Source organism: Cnephaeus nilssonii, assembly GCF_951640355.1.
Source record: "Cnephaeus nilssonii genome assembly, chromosome: 12".
NCBI lineage: Eukaryota > Metazoa > Chordata > Mammalia > Chiroptera > Vespertilionidae > Cnephaeus > Cnephaeus nilssonii.
Genome location: NC_137083.1, coordinates 71,019,820 through 71,035,227, shown reverse-complemented (window position 1 = coordinate 71,035,227; position 15,408 = coordinate 71,019,820). Strand labels below are relative to the sequence as shown.

Genomic DNA, 15,408 nt, shown 5'->3' with positions numbered 1-15,408 from the left:
GCAGACAGTGATTTCTAAAGCTAGCTATTTGTGAAAGTTATGAAAAGTTTAAAAGTTGTAAAAAGGGTCATAAAGTTACAGGGAAGTTAAAGCAAAGGCCAAACCACATGGACAATTTACAGCCATCTTGTAACTAACAAACCATTATCTTCCCCAGCCAAGGACAGAGAACAGATAGTAAAAGCCTCCCTAATAAGGAATGCAGGAAGGGTATGGGGGGGGGGGGGGGAGGAAGGGGCCCTTTGACTTCCTAAGTTGTGGGCGCTCGGCATCAGTGATGGCTAAACCCCAGGTGATAATGTCCAAGCTGTCTGCGAGGACCCCTGAATTTTACCCTTCAGGTTATTCCAATTATACAGAATCCTATGAGGATGGTTATGAGGATTATCCCACTTTATCAGAATATATTTATCAGGATTTTTTGAATCATCTTACATAGCAGCCTGGCAGTTTTAAAACTGAAATCGAACAGTTTGCAGAGGCCCTGAATGGCTGAGTTACAACAGCCGATGCTATGTAAGAACTTGTGGAACTAATCTACCAACAGGCCACGTAGATTCCAAACTTCTCCTACCTGGGAGCACGCCTGTGCCATCATCTGACAATTAGCTCGCAGAATGGCAACTTCTGCCAATTGCTACTTCCAAGATGTAGGACTGATAGGAAGTTAGAGATCAAGCTGTATCTTCACCTGGAGAGCGAAGGGACGAAAGGACAGGGAACAAGAGCAGATGTTCTTCAGGTCGGTCTTCAGGAGTTGCTGCATGCCCTCTTTTCTATTCCTATGGATGAGAACTTGTGTGGTAAAATTTCTGAAGTTGACAGGGTCGGTTTTTGAAGATGCCTGGGGGGGAAAAAAAGACTGATATGGAAGAAATTATTCAGAGGATTGAAAATGTCCTGGATGCACATTGCAGCAGAGACGTAAAACAGATGTTCTTGAAGCTTGTCGAACTCTGGGCAAGTAACTAGGGTAGGATCCATTTGACCTCAACATAGAGGGAAGCAACACCTGGAAATGACCCTAACTATTTCATAAATAAACCAACATTTTATACATCTGACTAGTGACCCAGTGCACAAAATTCGTGCACATTAAAAGGGGAATCATTAGAGGAAATAATTTAATATTGCTATTTGCCCTTTCTCTATAATGGAAGTGTCAGAGATGAAAGAAAATTAGTAAAATGTATATGAAAACCTTCCTCCTGTCAGAGTCTGGGGCTCACCACAGGACCCAGAGTCAAGTCTCCACCCACCCACATGCACCTCAAAATCATGTGAGACCCAGACCCGGCTGCCCCTCCCCCCATTGGGCTAGATCCAGACCCGGCCAGTCCTACCCTTGTCAAGCCCTGCCGGGCAGAGGGCGTAGCCTCAGGTCCCCTGGCCCAGTGCCAGGACGGGAGGGGGATGGCCTGAGGTCCCCCAGCCCAGACCAGGGCGGGGGGCATGCCTTGAGGTCCTCTGTCAAGCCCCCACCAGGTGGAGGACATGGCCTCAGATCCCCTGTCAAGCCCCGCTGGGTGGGGGGGCGCAGCCTCAGGTCCCCCATCAAGCCCCACCAGGTGGGGGCACAGCCTCAGGTCCCCCGGCCCAGCACCGGGAGGGGGGCACGGCCTCAGGACCCCGTTAAGCCCTGCTGGGCGGAGGCGCGGCCTGAGTTCCCCCGACCCAGCACTGGGGGTGCACCTTGAGGTCCCTCATCAAGCCCCACTGGGTGGAGGGCACAGCCTGAGGTCCCCTGTCAAGCCCAGCCAGGCAGGGGGGCGCAGCCTCAGGTCCCCTGGCCCAGTGCTGGGGTGGGGGCGTGGCCTGAGGTCTCCCAGCCTGGTGCCGGGGTGGGGGGAGCAGCCTGAGATCCCCCGGCTTGGCAATGGGGCAGGGGGAGCAGCCTGAGGCCCCCTAGCCTAGCACCAGGACAGGAAGCGCACCTTGAGGTCCCGCATCAAGCCCTTCCAGGTGGGGGCCGTGGCCTCAGGTCCCCTGGCCTGGCACTGGGGTGAGGGTGCGGCCTGAGGTCTGCCAGCCTGAGGCCAGGGCTGGGGGCGCAGCCTGAGGTCCCCTGTCAAGCCCCACTGGGTGGGGGGCACAGCCTGAGGTCCCCTGTCAAGCCCCATGGCGGCGGGGGAGATCGGAGCCTCAGGTCCCTGCTGATTGCTTGTTAAGGCTCCTTATGGGAACTTGGCCTCAGCTGTGGGTGCAGCCATCTTTGTGATGGAGTGATGGTCAATTAGCATATTCCCTCTTTATTTGATAGGATGGTGTTTCCTTCACAGCAGCTGATCCAGATTACCAAGAGAAATATCAAGAGTTACTTGAAAGAGAAGACTTTTTTCCATATTATGAAGAAAATGGAACAGATTTATCAGGGGCTATTGATCCATACTTGGATGATATTGATGATTAGAGGGACCCAGAGATAGAAGAAGCTTAAGAAAAGTTTTGTTTGGAATCAGAACATAAGTGAAAATGGTCAAGTTAAATTCCAACATATCAGTTTTATAAAGCAGTTTAGGTTATGGTGAATTAGCAGAACACAGGAAAGCAAGAAAATATGTCACACTTATACCAAATTAAGGATTCTGAGTTATGCTACTAATTGTGGGAACCCTAATCAGAGTATGCCAGATGATCAAGGCCAATTTGCCATGGTATGCGTGCAGGTGAGGATGTAACTTGTTTATGTTAATGTAGCATGAGTGTCACCAATTGGCACGAGGCCTCTTCTGTGTGAGTGTATCACTAACTGGCACGAGGCCTCTTCTGTGTGAGTGTGTATCACCAAGTGGCACGAGGCCTCTTCTGTGTGAGTGTATCACTAATTGTCATGAGGCCTCTTGTGTGTGAGTGTGTATCACTAACTGGCACGAGGCCTCTTCTGTGTGAGTGTGTATCACCAATGGGCACGAGGCCTCTTCTGTGTGAGTGTGTATCACCAATTGGCACGAGGCCTCTTCTGTGTGAGTGTGTATCACCAATTGGCACGAGGCCTCTTCTGTGTGAGTGTGTATCACCAATGGGCACGAGGCCTCTTCTGTGTGTGTGTGTATCACCAATTGGCACGAGGCCTCTTGTGTGTGAGTGTGTATCACCAATTGGCACGAGGCCTCTTCTGTGTGAGTGTGTATCACCAATTGGCACGAGGCCTCTTGTGTGTGAGTGTGTATCACCAATTGGCACGAGGCCTCTTCTGTGTGAGTGTGTATCACCAATTGGCACGAGGCCTCTTCTGTGTGTGTGTGTATCACCAATTGGCACGAGGCCTCTTCTGTGTGAGTGTGTATCACCAATGGGCACGAGGCCTCTTCTGTGTGTGTGTGTATCACCAATTGGCACGAGGCCTCTTGTGTGTGAGTGTGTATCACCAATTGGCACGAGGCCTCTTGTGTGTGAGTGTGTATCACCAATTGGCACGAGGCCTCTTCTGTGTGAGTGTGTATCACCAATTGGCACGAGGCCTCTTCTGTGTGTGTGTGTATCACCAATGGGCACGAGGCCTCTTCTGTGTGAGTGTGTATCACCAATGGGCACGAGGCCTCTTCTGTGTGTGTGTGTATCACCAATTGGCACGAGGCCTCTTGTGTGTGAGTGTGTATCACCAATTGGCACGAGGCCTCTTCTGTGTGAGTGTGTATAACCAATTGGCATGAGGCCTCTTCTGTGTGAGTGTGTATCACTAATTGGCACGAGGCCTCTTCTGTGTGAGTGTGTATCACCAATGGGCACGAGGCCTCTTCTGTGTGAGTGTGTATCACCAATGGGCACGAGGCCTCTTCTGTGTGAGTGTGTATCACCAATTGGCACGAGGCCTCTTCTGTGTGAGTGTGTATCACTAATTGGCATGAGGCCTCTTCTGTGTGAGTGTGTATCACCAATTGGCACGAGGCCTCTTGTGTGTGAGTGTGTATCACCAATTGGCACGAGGCCTCTTCTGTGTGAGTGTGTATCACCAATTGGCACGAGGCCTCTTCTGTTTTGTGTATATAAGTTGCCACTGACCAGCCAGGTGGGCTGGGCTGCTTTGCACGGCTGCTTTGTGGGGCTGCTTTGAAGAACTGCTTTGTCTGATGGTTCCTGTAGTACAATGGCTACTCGGTCTATAATAAAGTCTCTCCTGTATGTGTCTACAACTTCTCATGTCTCCGTCTAATACCCTGTGCTCCCACAGTTAGCATAGTCGAGTAGGATCGAGGAGTAAATGCTCCAATATATGAAATATGAAAGTTTAATTTTGTTTAACACTACCTGACAAAAAAACTTTATTTCCTATAACTTAAAATGGGTAGTAAGTGGATGGGAAAGTGAAATTGTTTATTTGTGAGATGAGAAAAATAACATCCTATTGGTGTGTTGGATGTGGGGATAATTAACTAAGAAGAAGTGGGAGTTGGTGGAGCTGAGGGAGAGTTGAGAGTAGTCCCAAATACCTTGAATAGGTGGGGGGAAGGAATCTAGGGCACAAGAGAAGGGATCACATTTAGTCAGAAGGATGGACATTATTCATAGAACAGGAGAGAAAGTAGGTTAATAAATGTGGGGGTGAGAAATGATGAACTTTTTTTACTGAATCAACTTTTATCAATTAAATAGGAAGAATGTCATAAATTGAACATGAGAATGGCAAAGGAAATATTGGGGATTTAAGGAGAAGGAAGTGTGAATTGTCTTAAAAGATAGTTTCCCACAATTTTTTGAAGTCATGCCACTTTAAAAAAGAATATTTGAGTGGCATGCTTGGGGTATTAGGAAGGCATTTTGAGCCCTGGACAAATGTCTGTTTGCCATGAGTGTTGCCTAGATGCCCAAATAGCTAAAGAAAGTAATAATTTCTAGTATTCTGGTTCTCTGTGGCACATATGAAAATGAGTGGGCAATGAAAATTTAAAAATATATCAGGAAAGGATCCATGTGCATTGGAGTTCATGAATTTGAGGAGAGACTAGTCAGGATGGTTGTGTGTTTTTTAGCCATCTTCAGGTACACAGGCATAGCCTTATAGGTGACTACAGTAGGTGGAGAACTGGGTTTAGCAAGTACAACAGAAGAGAGAAGAGATAGGAGGTTGAGGAGAGATGCAAAGGAATGGCTGTAATTATGCACCAGATAATATAAACTAGGCGATGAGAGAAATTAGGACACAGACTGGGTGAGGAATAGTGAAAAGGTAGGTGGTTTAATGGACTATGAATATTGTGGGGCCTCAATGTTTTTGGAGTTGGAAAGAGATGATCAGACAACAGAATGCCTGAAACTGAGGTCATGATGGGATGCAGGTATTACTGGTACTGCATGGGAATGGGTAGGTGAGGTAAGGCAGAGGAAAAGAGGTTGGTGAGTTCAGAGGTCAAGGAAGTATTTACATTGATATTAAAATCACCAAGAATGATACCAGAGGAGGGTAAAAGTGAATCTGAAGATAAAATCCTCAATAAATGAGGGATAGTAATCCCAAAGAATATACATGACTAGAAGAAGGGCTAGTGCAGTCAGGTGGCAGAGTATAATGTCAGAACTGAAAAGGAATAACATTTGTGAAGGAGAGAGGTACAACATGTAGATGGGACAGTAAGATTCAAGGCGAATATCTTCCTCCGCCTCCAAGTCTGGTGGTATAAGATACGTGGGGAAGAAAGCAGACTACTTAGATGGCCCCAGGAAGAACAGTGATCTCAGAGGGAGCCATGTTTTCATGAGAATAATGTGGTGAAGAAAACAGTTGGCCAAGTGTTTGAAGATACAAGAGATTCCGCTGAGAGGTCATGATTCTAGAGGACCTCCTGGGAGGATTTGAGGGAATGTGGGCAATCTGAGGGATGGGATCAGATTGGGGGAATATGTAGAGTCCTGGGGGATGAGAGTTTAGGTGATGGCCTAGGTAAAAACTACAAGCCTCTCTTTACTATTGCTGCTGCTTTAATGGTTACTGGTGAGCAAACAACTCCAGGTAGTTCAGAGTTTTGTGCCTAGGCAATTTCATGTTATCTAATATCACTTTTCAGAGACCATTTTTCTTTTTAAGACAGAAAATATGTTCTCCATAATCTACCTGAGAAAACTGCATGGCCTTCCCTTATCCTTACTTTAAAATTTCCTCAAAACAATCAATTCCAGAAATGAAAAATTAAGAGATCTTGTCTAATCCCTTGCCTTAAGAAATTCATCCTAGAAAAATTATTATCCATTTTCTTTAAGATTCTCTCCTTAAAGCCTTTTTACTAACTCTAATTTGATCATTGACCCAAATCATAAGCAGCCCTCATTTCATCTTATTCTTACATATCAGGGTACAAGCCTTTGCTGTGGATGTTAAGGGGTATGTGCCAGTGTATACTAACACCAGTGTGTGTGCTGGATGGTGAGAGTGGTGGTGTCCTTGATGCTCTTTAGACCTGACCTTTATGGATCTCATGGTATTTCTATTTCCTGTGACCTGTGACGTTGGTTGTGACTCATCTTGTTGTTGTTGTTGCTGTTGTTTTTCTTTCAAAAAACACTGCATTGAAGGACAGGTAGAAAATTCTTAGAGTCTGTCCAAGGTCTAATTGAGATGCAATTCCCCACCCTCACAGCCTTTTATTGAGCAATCTTTGTTGGCACTTGTTTTCCAGATTTCCAAATTACTCATCTCAGAGTTCAACTACCCAGAAACTACCTACTTCCATACCAACAGTAAGAGGCAAATAAGAGGTGTCTGAAATAAAGACCATCAGTATCGAGGATGAGAGCTGGCATGTGGGTGCCACCTTTGTTGTGAAGCTACAGGGAAGAGGAAGGCCATCCTTCCAGCAGGAAGTCGAGTAACCCCAGTGGGATATCCTACCTCACGTCCTGGCAGTTGTACTGGTAGGGCTTTTCAAAGTCACAAGAAGGAGTTCTATACACATTACATTCAGTGATGGAATTTTATTGTCAGAATATGTGAGAACTTGGGGTAGGATGGAGAATTTCCTCATCGGCTGCATAATTCTTCCTGGTCCCAGAGCTTCAGAGCTGAAATGATCAAGATCAGCAAAATTACTGAATAATCAAAGCACAGAGAAGTCATGTGCCTTCCAAAGGAAAATATTTTAGTCAACTCTTGGCTTCTCACTATGGGGTTCCCCAATTAGAAGTGGTTCCCAGCAATTCACCTCTTTGATGGACAGCTTCTCTAGCATCAGGGATTTTTAACCTGAGGCTTTGGGGATTCCTGAACCCCATAGGAATTATTTGCCTGAAGGAGGGTCTGTCCATACGTGCATTTTCTGACCCATGTCTTGTGTAGAGAGAAAGTTTTAACTATCCCCAAGAGGGTTTTCAGTATTTCTAGTGTTGACTCAGACCCAATCAACAGCAGTATGAAAGCAATGGGACAGCAAATCAAAGAAAGCATCCAAATGCGATTATTCAATCACGAAGATGAGATGGGTGACATAAACTTGTGTTGCTTTTTTAATCAGTTATGTTAAGTCAAATCCCCTTACCTCTTAATGCAATCATTCCCTTTCATAGCCAGGGGTCTGCCTGGTCGGTGAGTTAGAGAAAATGGGAGGGAGATGTGGGTGCTGGTGGCTTTGGAGCAATGTCATATGTGCTGCACATATTCAACCTGATGTCATTCGTTCTGCATGTGGATTAGTCGGCAGCACCTACCAAAGGTAACTGAAGTCAGAAAACAAGTTTATGTCATCAGGCTTTCAGTTCAGTGGCAGTGAAGGGTTTAGAGAGTGGATAACATGAGTATGTCTAAGGGCCTTACAATTTTTTAAGGCAAATGTGCTGGGAACAGGGATGATCACTGTTCTAGTCAACTCCATTGCTATCAAGTATCATTTCTAATTTTTGTAACCTTTCTAGTGAATATTAATGTAATTTGTAAGAAATACTTTTTTTTTTTTTTTTTTTTTTTTTGCTGGAGAACTTGGTTAATCAGGGTATTTATTGGCAAAGGAGAAGAGGGCACAGGTGAGATGCTTCGGAAGCATTTGAAACTAGACGTGCCAGAGCTTCTGCCTAACACGTTAGCAGCCCTGGTGTCCGTGTGCACAGCTCCCATGGGAAGCCCTAGGTCCGAGACAGGTCCCCCGACTCTAACAGTCCCCACGCACGACCAGCTCAGAAAGGTCTGTTCTCAAAGCATGTGGCTAGCGGGTCTTAAAGGAATCCTAGCAGTTCTAATGTCATGTAAGGTGGGCAGAGCCCATGTGTGGAGTCTCAAACATCCCAGAAATATCAGAGAGAACTGCATAGTTATACAAAGAAAAGGAAAGAGCCTGCAAGAAAGAGAAATAGTTGTGATGCACTGTATGTAAACATCCAATATTCAACATGACACAGAATTTCAGCCCCAGAAGCTAGGTGGACAGGCCTCCCGCCTGACCTCCATCCCCGACGAGACACAGGCACTGATGGGCGCCAGCTCCTCCAAGACCCCCTGGGGGGAGGAACAAGACAAAATTTCTACTTCCCTTTAAAGGACTTAACAGATCAACCCCAAATGCAGCAACACTTCTAGGCATTTCTAAAAAAGTAAAAACGTTGGGAAGTCTATTCACACTGGGAAATAAGGGATGCAAAGGGCTCTCGCCTGGAAAATACAAATGAAGAAGACTTGGCTGTTCCAGGCCAGGAGAGGCCAGGAGAGGCCAGGAGAGGCCAGGTGAGGCCAGGTCAGTCCAGGAGAGGCCAGGAGAGGCCAGGTGAGGCCAGGTCAGTCCAGGAGAGGCCAGGAGAGGTCAGGTCAGGCCAGGAAAGCTCTGCTGGGAAGGAGGCCCAGCCTTGGGGTGGGGGTCCAGGAAGTAGTGAACATATGGAGGCCACCTCTGTCAAAAGCTGCCCAAGGCTGTGAGAAGCCACCAGCCAATCACACCTAGGCATGACTCTCTGACCCGAGAACCAGGGCCCGATGCAGTGTAGGTGACCAGCGGACACCCAGAGCTGGGGGCCACAGCACTGCGACCACTTCCTACCAGCGAGGCCCAGGCTCCATTAACACTGTTGATGCAGCACCAGGAACGCTGTCCTCTGATGATCTTCGGTGAGTGAAGGGGTGGGTCAGGGGCACTTGGAAAAACCGAGCCAAGGCTCCCATAGGGACGCCCGCCTGGCCAGCACGCCTCCTCCTAGTGGGGGATGCCCGGCCTGGACAGCTGGTCACAGCTCGCACCACCCACCCGAGAGGCACAAAAAGGATTCACACCCAGATCTCTCTAGAAAATTGTCAAACGCAGGTTTCCTCGCACCGCCATGCTTCCTCGCCGTGGCGGTTCGTTTCCCCTGGCGATATTGTAACATCCCGCTTCCTCCAGCTTTCCAGTCTCGGGTCATCAGCACGGCCCCAATCAGGTGGGTCGCTGTCGATTAACAGGCACCTGTTTCATCCCTCGTCCAGGTCGGGGTCGGCCTGGCACGAACGGTACAGGACAGGTTGGGGATCCCGGAGCAGCGTCTGCCGGGTGGTGAGCAAGTACGTGCTGCCAGGAGAAGGACCCGCTTGGGTAAGCGCCGGCCCCCCAGCCCCTCCCGAAACCTCCCGGGCAGGCGGCTGTGGCAGCGGGCAGTGATTCTCCGCCGCCATCCCAGCGAGCCAGCCACCCGTGAGAACTACTCTTAATTTTCATCCTTTGAGAAAGCGGGACTCTTTTTTTTTTTTTTTTTTTTTTTTCCCTAAGGAAGTGAAAATTCATCTTACTCAAAAGTGCATTTAGAGCTTTCATTTGTATTTTCTGCACTTGTTTTAGGGGATTTTTTTTTTCTTAATGTTTAACACTATCAGGTCTTTTATTACAATATTCTATCCTTTAAGGTTGAAAAAGCCAATATTTCAATAGCATGCTCTATATAATCTTAAGTAAAGTTCCTATATAAATAATATGTTCTAGCCCTGGCTGGTGTGGCTCACCGGTTAGAGCATCGGTGGTCACACCAAAGAGTCTGGGTTCAATTCCTGGTCAAGGGCATGCACCTGACTTGCAGGTTAAGTCCCCAGCCCAGTCAGGGCATGAGCAGGAGGCAAACAATCGATGTCTCTCTCTCACATAGCTGTTTCTCTCTCTCTCCCCTCCCTCCCTCCCTCCCTCTCTTCCACTCTCTCTAAAAATCAATGGGAAAAATATCCTCAGGTGAGGATTAACAAAAAAGAGTGTAATAGATCGTAGGAAAGGCATGTAAAGCACGATGATTGCATTTGACTTTGCTCTTTGGAGTTGGACGGGGCGAAGACAATGCTTTAATTGAAACAAGAAAACCCTGTGAAGAAAGACAAGTCAACACAACCAGCTGGCATTATGTTTAACTTCTCAGGCTTTTAAAAAAAAATGGTTTTGGCTCTGCTTCTGGCCTTTTATATTGTTGTTTATTTGGTTCTCAGAAGGCTCGGTTCTTTTTGTTTTATTTGCATACACATCCTCTTTGTTTGAAGAACTTTCATTAAATTATCTTGTCCGGTCCACCAAACTGCTTTACACAGCCCTTGCTGCCTAGGCTGCCAGACCCATGGCAAACCAAGAGGTCCCGAAGGAATGTGTGCTGGACCTTTTGAGACATGCTTGCCCTGGATCTAGTGAGTGTTAGGGTCACCCGCCAAAGGAGGAACACACGAGGCCAAAGTGGTAAGGAATTGCAAATGTGTTAGGTCATCTGGGTACCAGATGGGCTGAGCCCCAAAATGCTGCCAGCACCCAGGGATGGGGAGTCAGAGGATTTTTAAAGGACTCTAGGCGGGCTTTTTCTGGGCGGAGAATTCTCTGTTCATGTCTGGATTCTGGGAAACTCCGGAGGGGAGAGAGAATGGTCTTAGCAGGTGGATGTGGTCTAAGGAAGTGGAATGCCCATTGTGAAGTGGCCTAAAGGTCAGTTCCCAGGGGAGGGGGTATCGATTCAATTATTGGATCAGACCTAACCGTGAGATCTGGGCCTCCAGGAAAGCAGCAAGGAGAAGGTAGATTGGCTGAAAAGAGTCACTTACAGTGGCTTTTAAAATCTTTGGAGCGGCCATATAAGGTAGTGCTGCCTCAGGGACTGATACCAAGCTGAGGGGCCAAGGGAATGTTATTCATACATGTGAACTATGCAGGTACTTCTTGGATGATATTTATCTCTCCGATTTCCATCTGGTGCTGTTGAGTACATCCTCGCAGAGCCTAGGAAGTCACTTCCTTCCAAACCTTTTGCTATGAAGACAAAAACAATAAAAACAGTGATGCCAAGCACACCTTGTTTCGGTGACCAGTTTCACTTCCTCTAATGGACACGTAGGGCCAGTGTGACTGAATCACGGCATTAGTTAGGGTGGCTAACAGAATGTCTGAGGCCATCGGCTCTCGCTAGGCAGGCTCTGTATCTTCGAAGTGCAGTCCCGGGTGGATGGTGACAGGCCTTTAGGCTCGCTTTGGTTGGAGAAGAGCTTGGAGAGAACATAGCATCTATTTTCTTGTGTCTTTAAAATGGTGAAAGGGTCATCTTCATTGAAATAATACAGTAGACTGATCATTGATATTTAAAACAAAGTGATACACAAGAGAAAAATATAAAGAAATGCCAACTTCTAGGTTTCACTTAAATATTCTCCTTCCCCAAATTAACCCTTTGCACTTGCTTGCTTTTTTCTCGATTCCTTTATTCTAATGCTAACCGTGTCGAGTCACACTCGACATCCGAGTGCAAAAGGTTAAGTATGATCGAGCTCTGCTGGAAAGGTAAGAGTTAACCCCCCAGGCTCTGCAGCAGAGGACTTGTTTGTGTTAGGCACCTGGGGAAAACGCTCAATTTGGACCTGGTGTGAAAGTTACACCTCCTTACACCATCAGGAGCAGAGAAGGAAGCTATCTCTCCGAAAAAGTACAGGCAGGACGCACTAGGTTGAACCATATGAAATCACTGATATTGATTATTATTTCCTGACAAAAAGAATAATTTCAAAATGTGCAATAGATTCAACAGCTCCTTCTATAAAGGGGACTGTGGCCTTTTCCACTTTTTCCTTTCTCCCACGCTGGAGCAGAAGTTTCCAGAAGGGAGTAAAACTTGCTCTGCCCCTGGAACAGACCAGGAAATCTCTTCTTTCTCCCAATCCCTCGGCAGCATCACAGAATATTTGCGAGGGTCCCATGAGACCTCAACAGCAGGCCTGCTGCCTTCTGGGATCCAGCCTTCTCCATCCCAATTGGCCTCAACGTTCCTGTTTACTTGGGCAGAGGGAGCAGGGAGCAGATGACAGAGTGTTTTTCCCAACATGTATAAAGTTATTTTTCTACAGGGTAGGTTTAGTTATTCTCAATTTTTGTTTTCTGATGTCTCACATTGGGGGGAAAAAACTACTCCCTCAAGTATTGTTACTCATATATATTCATAACCTCAACTGACTAGGGTTATGTTACCCCAGGAGTGTAGGCCAATAAGTGTCATTCTTACATAATGCTGCAGTTTAATGAGTATTGGACCTGTCTAGGTGTGTTATGTGTCATACTTACATTCATTTTGGCCTTCCTAGAGGCTGTCTCAGATATTTGGATGATATACTGCTTCTGGTCTTAGCTTTCTGTAAGTAAAGGTGAGAGCAATGCGTGCTTGCTCACTGTATCTGCTATTAAACTGAGTACTTACTCACTGGCATGGGGAAATAGCTCCTAATTTCTTCAGGCAAATGTCCAGCAGGTCTGGGCCAGTTCACGGTTAGCTCCTCACCTGGAATAATCTTGTCTTTTGTAGAATCTCCAACATTCAAAATGAAGGAACTTCCAGATTACTATGAAACTCTTTTCAACATCTTGTTTTTTCTTCTTTTTAAAAATATATGCATCATCTGTATATTGTATTGTGTGTTCACCACCCCAAGTCAAGTCTCCTTCCATCACCATTTATCCCTCCTTTACCTTTTCAAACCCCCTCTCTATCTGGTAGTCACCACACCCTTGTCTGTGTGTATGATTTGTTGTTGTTGTTATTTTTGCTTTATACCTTCACCTTTGTCACCCAGCCCCTCAATCCCCCTCCCCTCTGACAGCTGTCAGTCTGTTCTCTGTATCTATGAGTCTGTCTCTATTTTGTCTGTTAGTTTATTTTGTTCATTAAATTCCACATATACCATATTTTCCGGCGTATAAGACGACTGGGCATATAGAAGATTTTCCTGGATTAAAAAGTCATCTTATACGCCGGAAAATACTGTAAGTGAAATCGAATGGTATTTGTCTTTCTCTGACTGGCTTATTTCACTTAGCATAATACTCCCCAGGTCCATCCATGCTGTCGCAAAGGGTAAGATTTCCTTCTTTTTATGGCTGAGTAATATTCCCATTGTGTAAATGTACCACTGCTTTATCTATTCATCTAGAGCACTTGGATTGCTTCCATAGCTTAGCTGCCATAAATAACACTGCAAGGAACATAGGGGTGCACATATGCTTTCAAATTAGTGTTTTGGGCTTCTTCAGATATATTTTTTAGAAGTGGAATCACTGGGTCATAAGGCAGTTCTATTTTTTTAATTTTTTGAGGTAACACTATACTGTTTTCCATAGTGGCTGCACCAATCTGCAAATCCCACCAACAATGCACAAGGGTTCCCTTTTGTCCACATCCTCACGCATACTTGTTGTTTGTTGATTTACTGATGGTAGCCATTCTGACAAGTGTGAGGTAATAGCTCATTGTGGTTTTAATGTGCATTTCTCTGATGATTAGTGACATTGAGTATCTTTTCATATGTTTATTGCCCATCTGTATGTCCTCTTTGGAGAAGTGTCTATTCAGGTCCTTTGTTATTTTTTTAATTGGAATGTTTGGTTTTTTGGTGTTGAGTTTTATAAGTTCTTTATAAATTTTTGAAAATTAATCCTTTATCAGATATACCATTGGTGAATATGTTCTCCCATTTAGTGGGTTCTCTTTTCATTTTGTTTTCAACATCTTTTTGATATTGACACAATTATATCTCTTGATTAACAGTATTTTTTTTAAAAAGAAAAGTGGTATATTGTAAGTTTCCTGATCATTCTGTAACAAAGTACCACAAACTGAGTGGATCCAAACAACAGAAAGTTATTCTCTTGCAGTCCTGGAAGTTCTAGAAGTTCCAGATGTCCAAAATCAAGGTGTTGGCAGGGCCTTGTTCTCTCTGACGTCTCTAGAGGAGGATCCTCCTTGCTTCTTCCTAGCTTCTGATGTTTGCCAGCAATCCTTGGCATTCCTTGGCTTGTAAATATGTCATTCCAGTATCTCCTCCTGTGTTTTCTGTGTGTTGGAATTTCTCTCTTCTTATAAGGATACCAGCCATTGGATTAAGGCTCACCTTCATCCTAAACTTGTTATGATGACATCTGCAAAGACCCTCTTTCCAAGTAAGGTTACATTCACAAGTTCAAATGGTCATGAATTTTGAGGAGACATTATTCAACTCAGTACAGGTTGTCTTAAAGATATTCTAAATCCCTCTAAACAAAAGTAAATATGATTCAAACAAATACGTGTATATAAATAAATAATCGCCATCATGTCCCAAGAAGCTCCATCAGCGCCATGTTTCTGGTCATTTAACACAGTCATTGGGAGTTTCTCATGCGGCCAAGAACAGTGCTGGGCACCGGGGACACAGGAATTGATCAGAGGGACAAGGACCTTGTTTGCAAGGAGCTTACATTCTAGTTGGAAAAAAAGATACACAAATATAATTTTATTTGTGCTCTCAAACAATATTTCTTGAGAATTGTCCACAAGGTCACTGAGGATGAAGAAAGGGGAGAAAGGGCAAAGTCCAGGCTCTCACAGAACTTTTATTCAATTGATAAAGGGGTAATACATGAATAAGTAAACAAATAAAATAAGTGCTATGGAAAGAAAAGGCAGGGCAAAGTTGTAGAGGGTAAGGAGTTTATGATGTATGTGTGAAGGAAGCCCAGGCATGAGTCCTGTGAATGTCGAGGTTTGGTGTTCTAGTGGGAAGAAATGAGGCACAAAGACCCTGGGGGGCCCTGAAGTGTATTAGGAATAGCAGGAGGCCAGTGTGGCCTCTGGTAGTGAGCCAGGAAAGAATAGAAGGAAAGGGATTGAGCAGTAGTTTGGAACTGGAACAGAGCCTAGTAAACCACATAAGAGCTAATACTCTGACTGCTCTGGAAAGCAGTCTGAGGGTTTGCGCAGGAGAATAACTTGAGTTTATTTAGATTTATAGGGGACTTCCTCACCCCATAACCCCCCCCCCCCCAGCTATTTCATAAGTAATAGACAATAGAGAGCAATGGATGGAAAAGGGGTAGGGGTTAGGGGGATTGAATGCAGTGTCAGTGGGATTAAGATAGTGAAAAGTGCTGGGAGGTAAACATAGCATGATGGAGAGGATTAGCATGAAGGAAGGAAGGGTAGATAGTAGCCCTGAAAGGTGACCCTGAGGTGAAATTTTATTTAATACACGAATGACCAGACATGGCC

General features: G+C 45.4%; 1 pseudogene across 1 annotated transcript; it reads left to right on the top strand.

Annotated features, from left to right (window-relative positions):
* The first annotated feature begins 277 nt into the window (after positions 1-277).
* On the top strand, positions 278-2,470 carry LOC307108101 (polyadenylate-binding protein-interacting protein 1-like; annotated as a pseudogene). Its single transcript has 2 exons — positions 278-1,062; positions 2,261-2,470. The product of its transcript is annotated as a polyadenylate-binding protein-interacting protein 1-like (transcript).
* Positions 2,471-15,408: the final 12,938 nt, after the last annotated feature.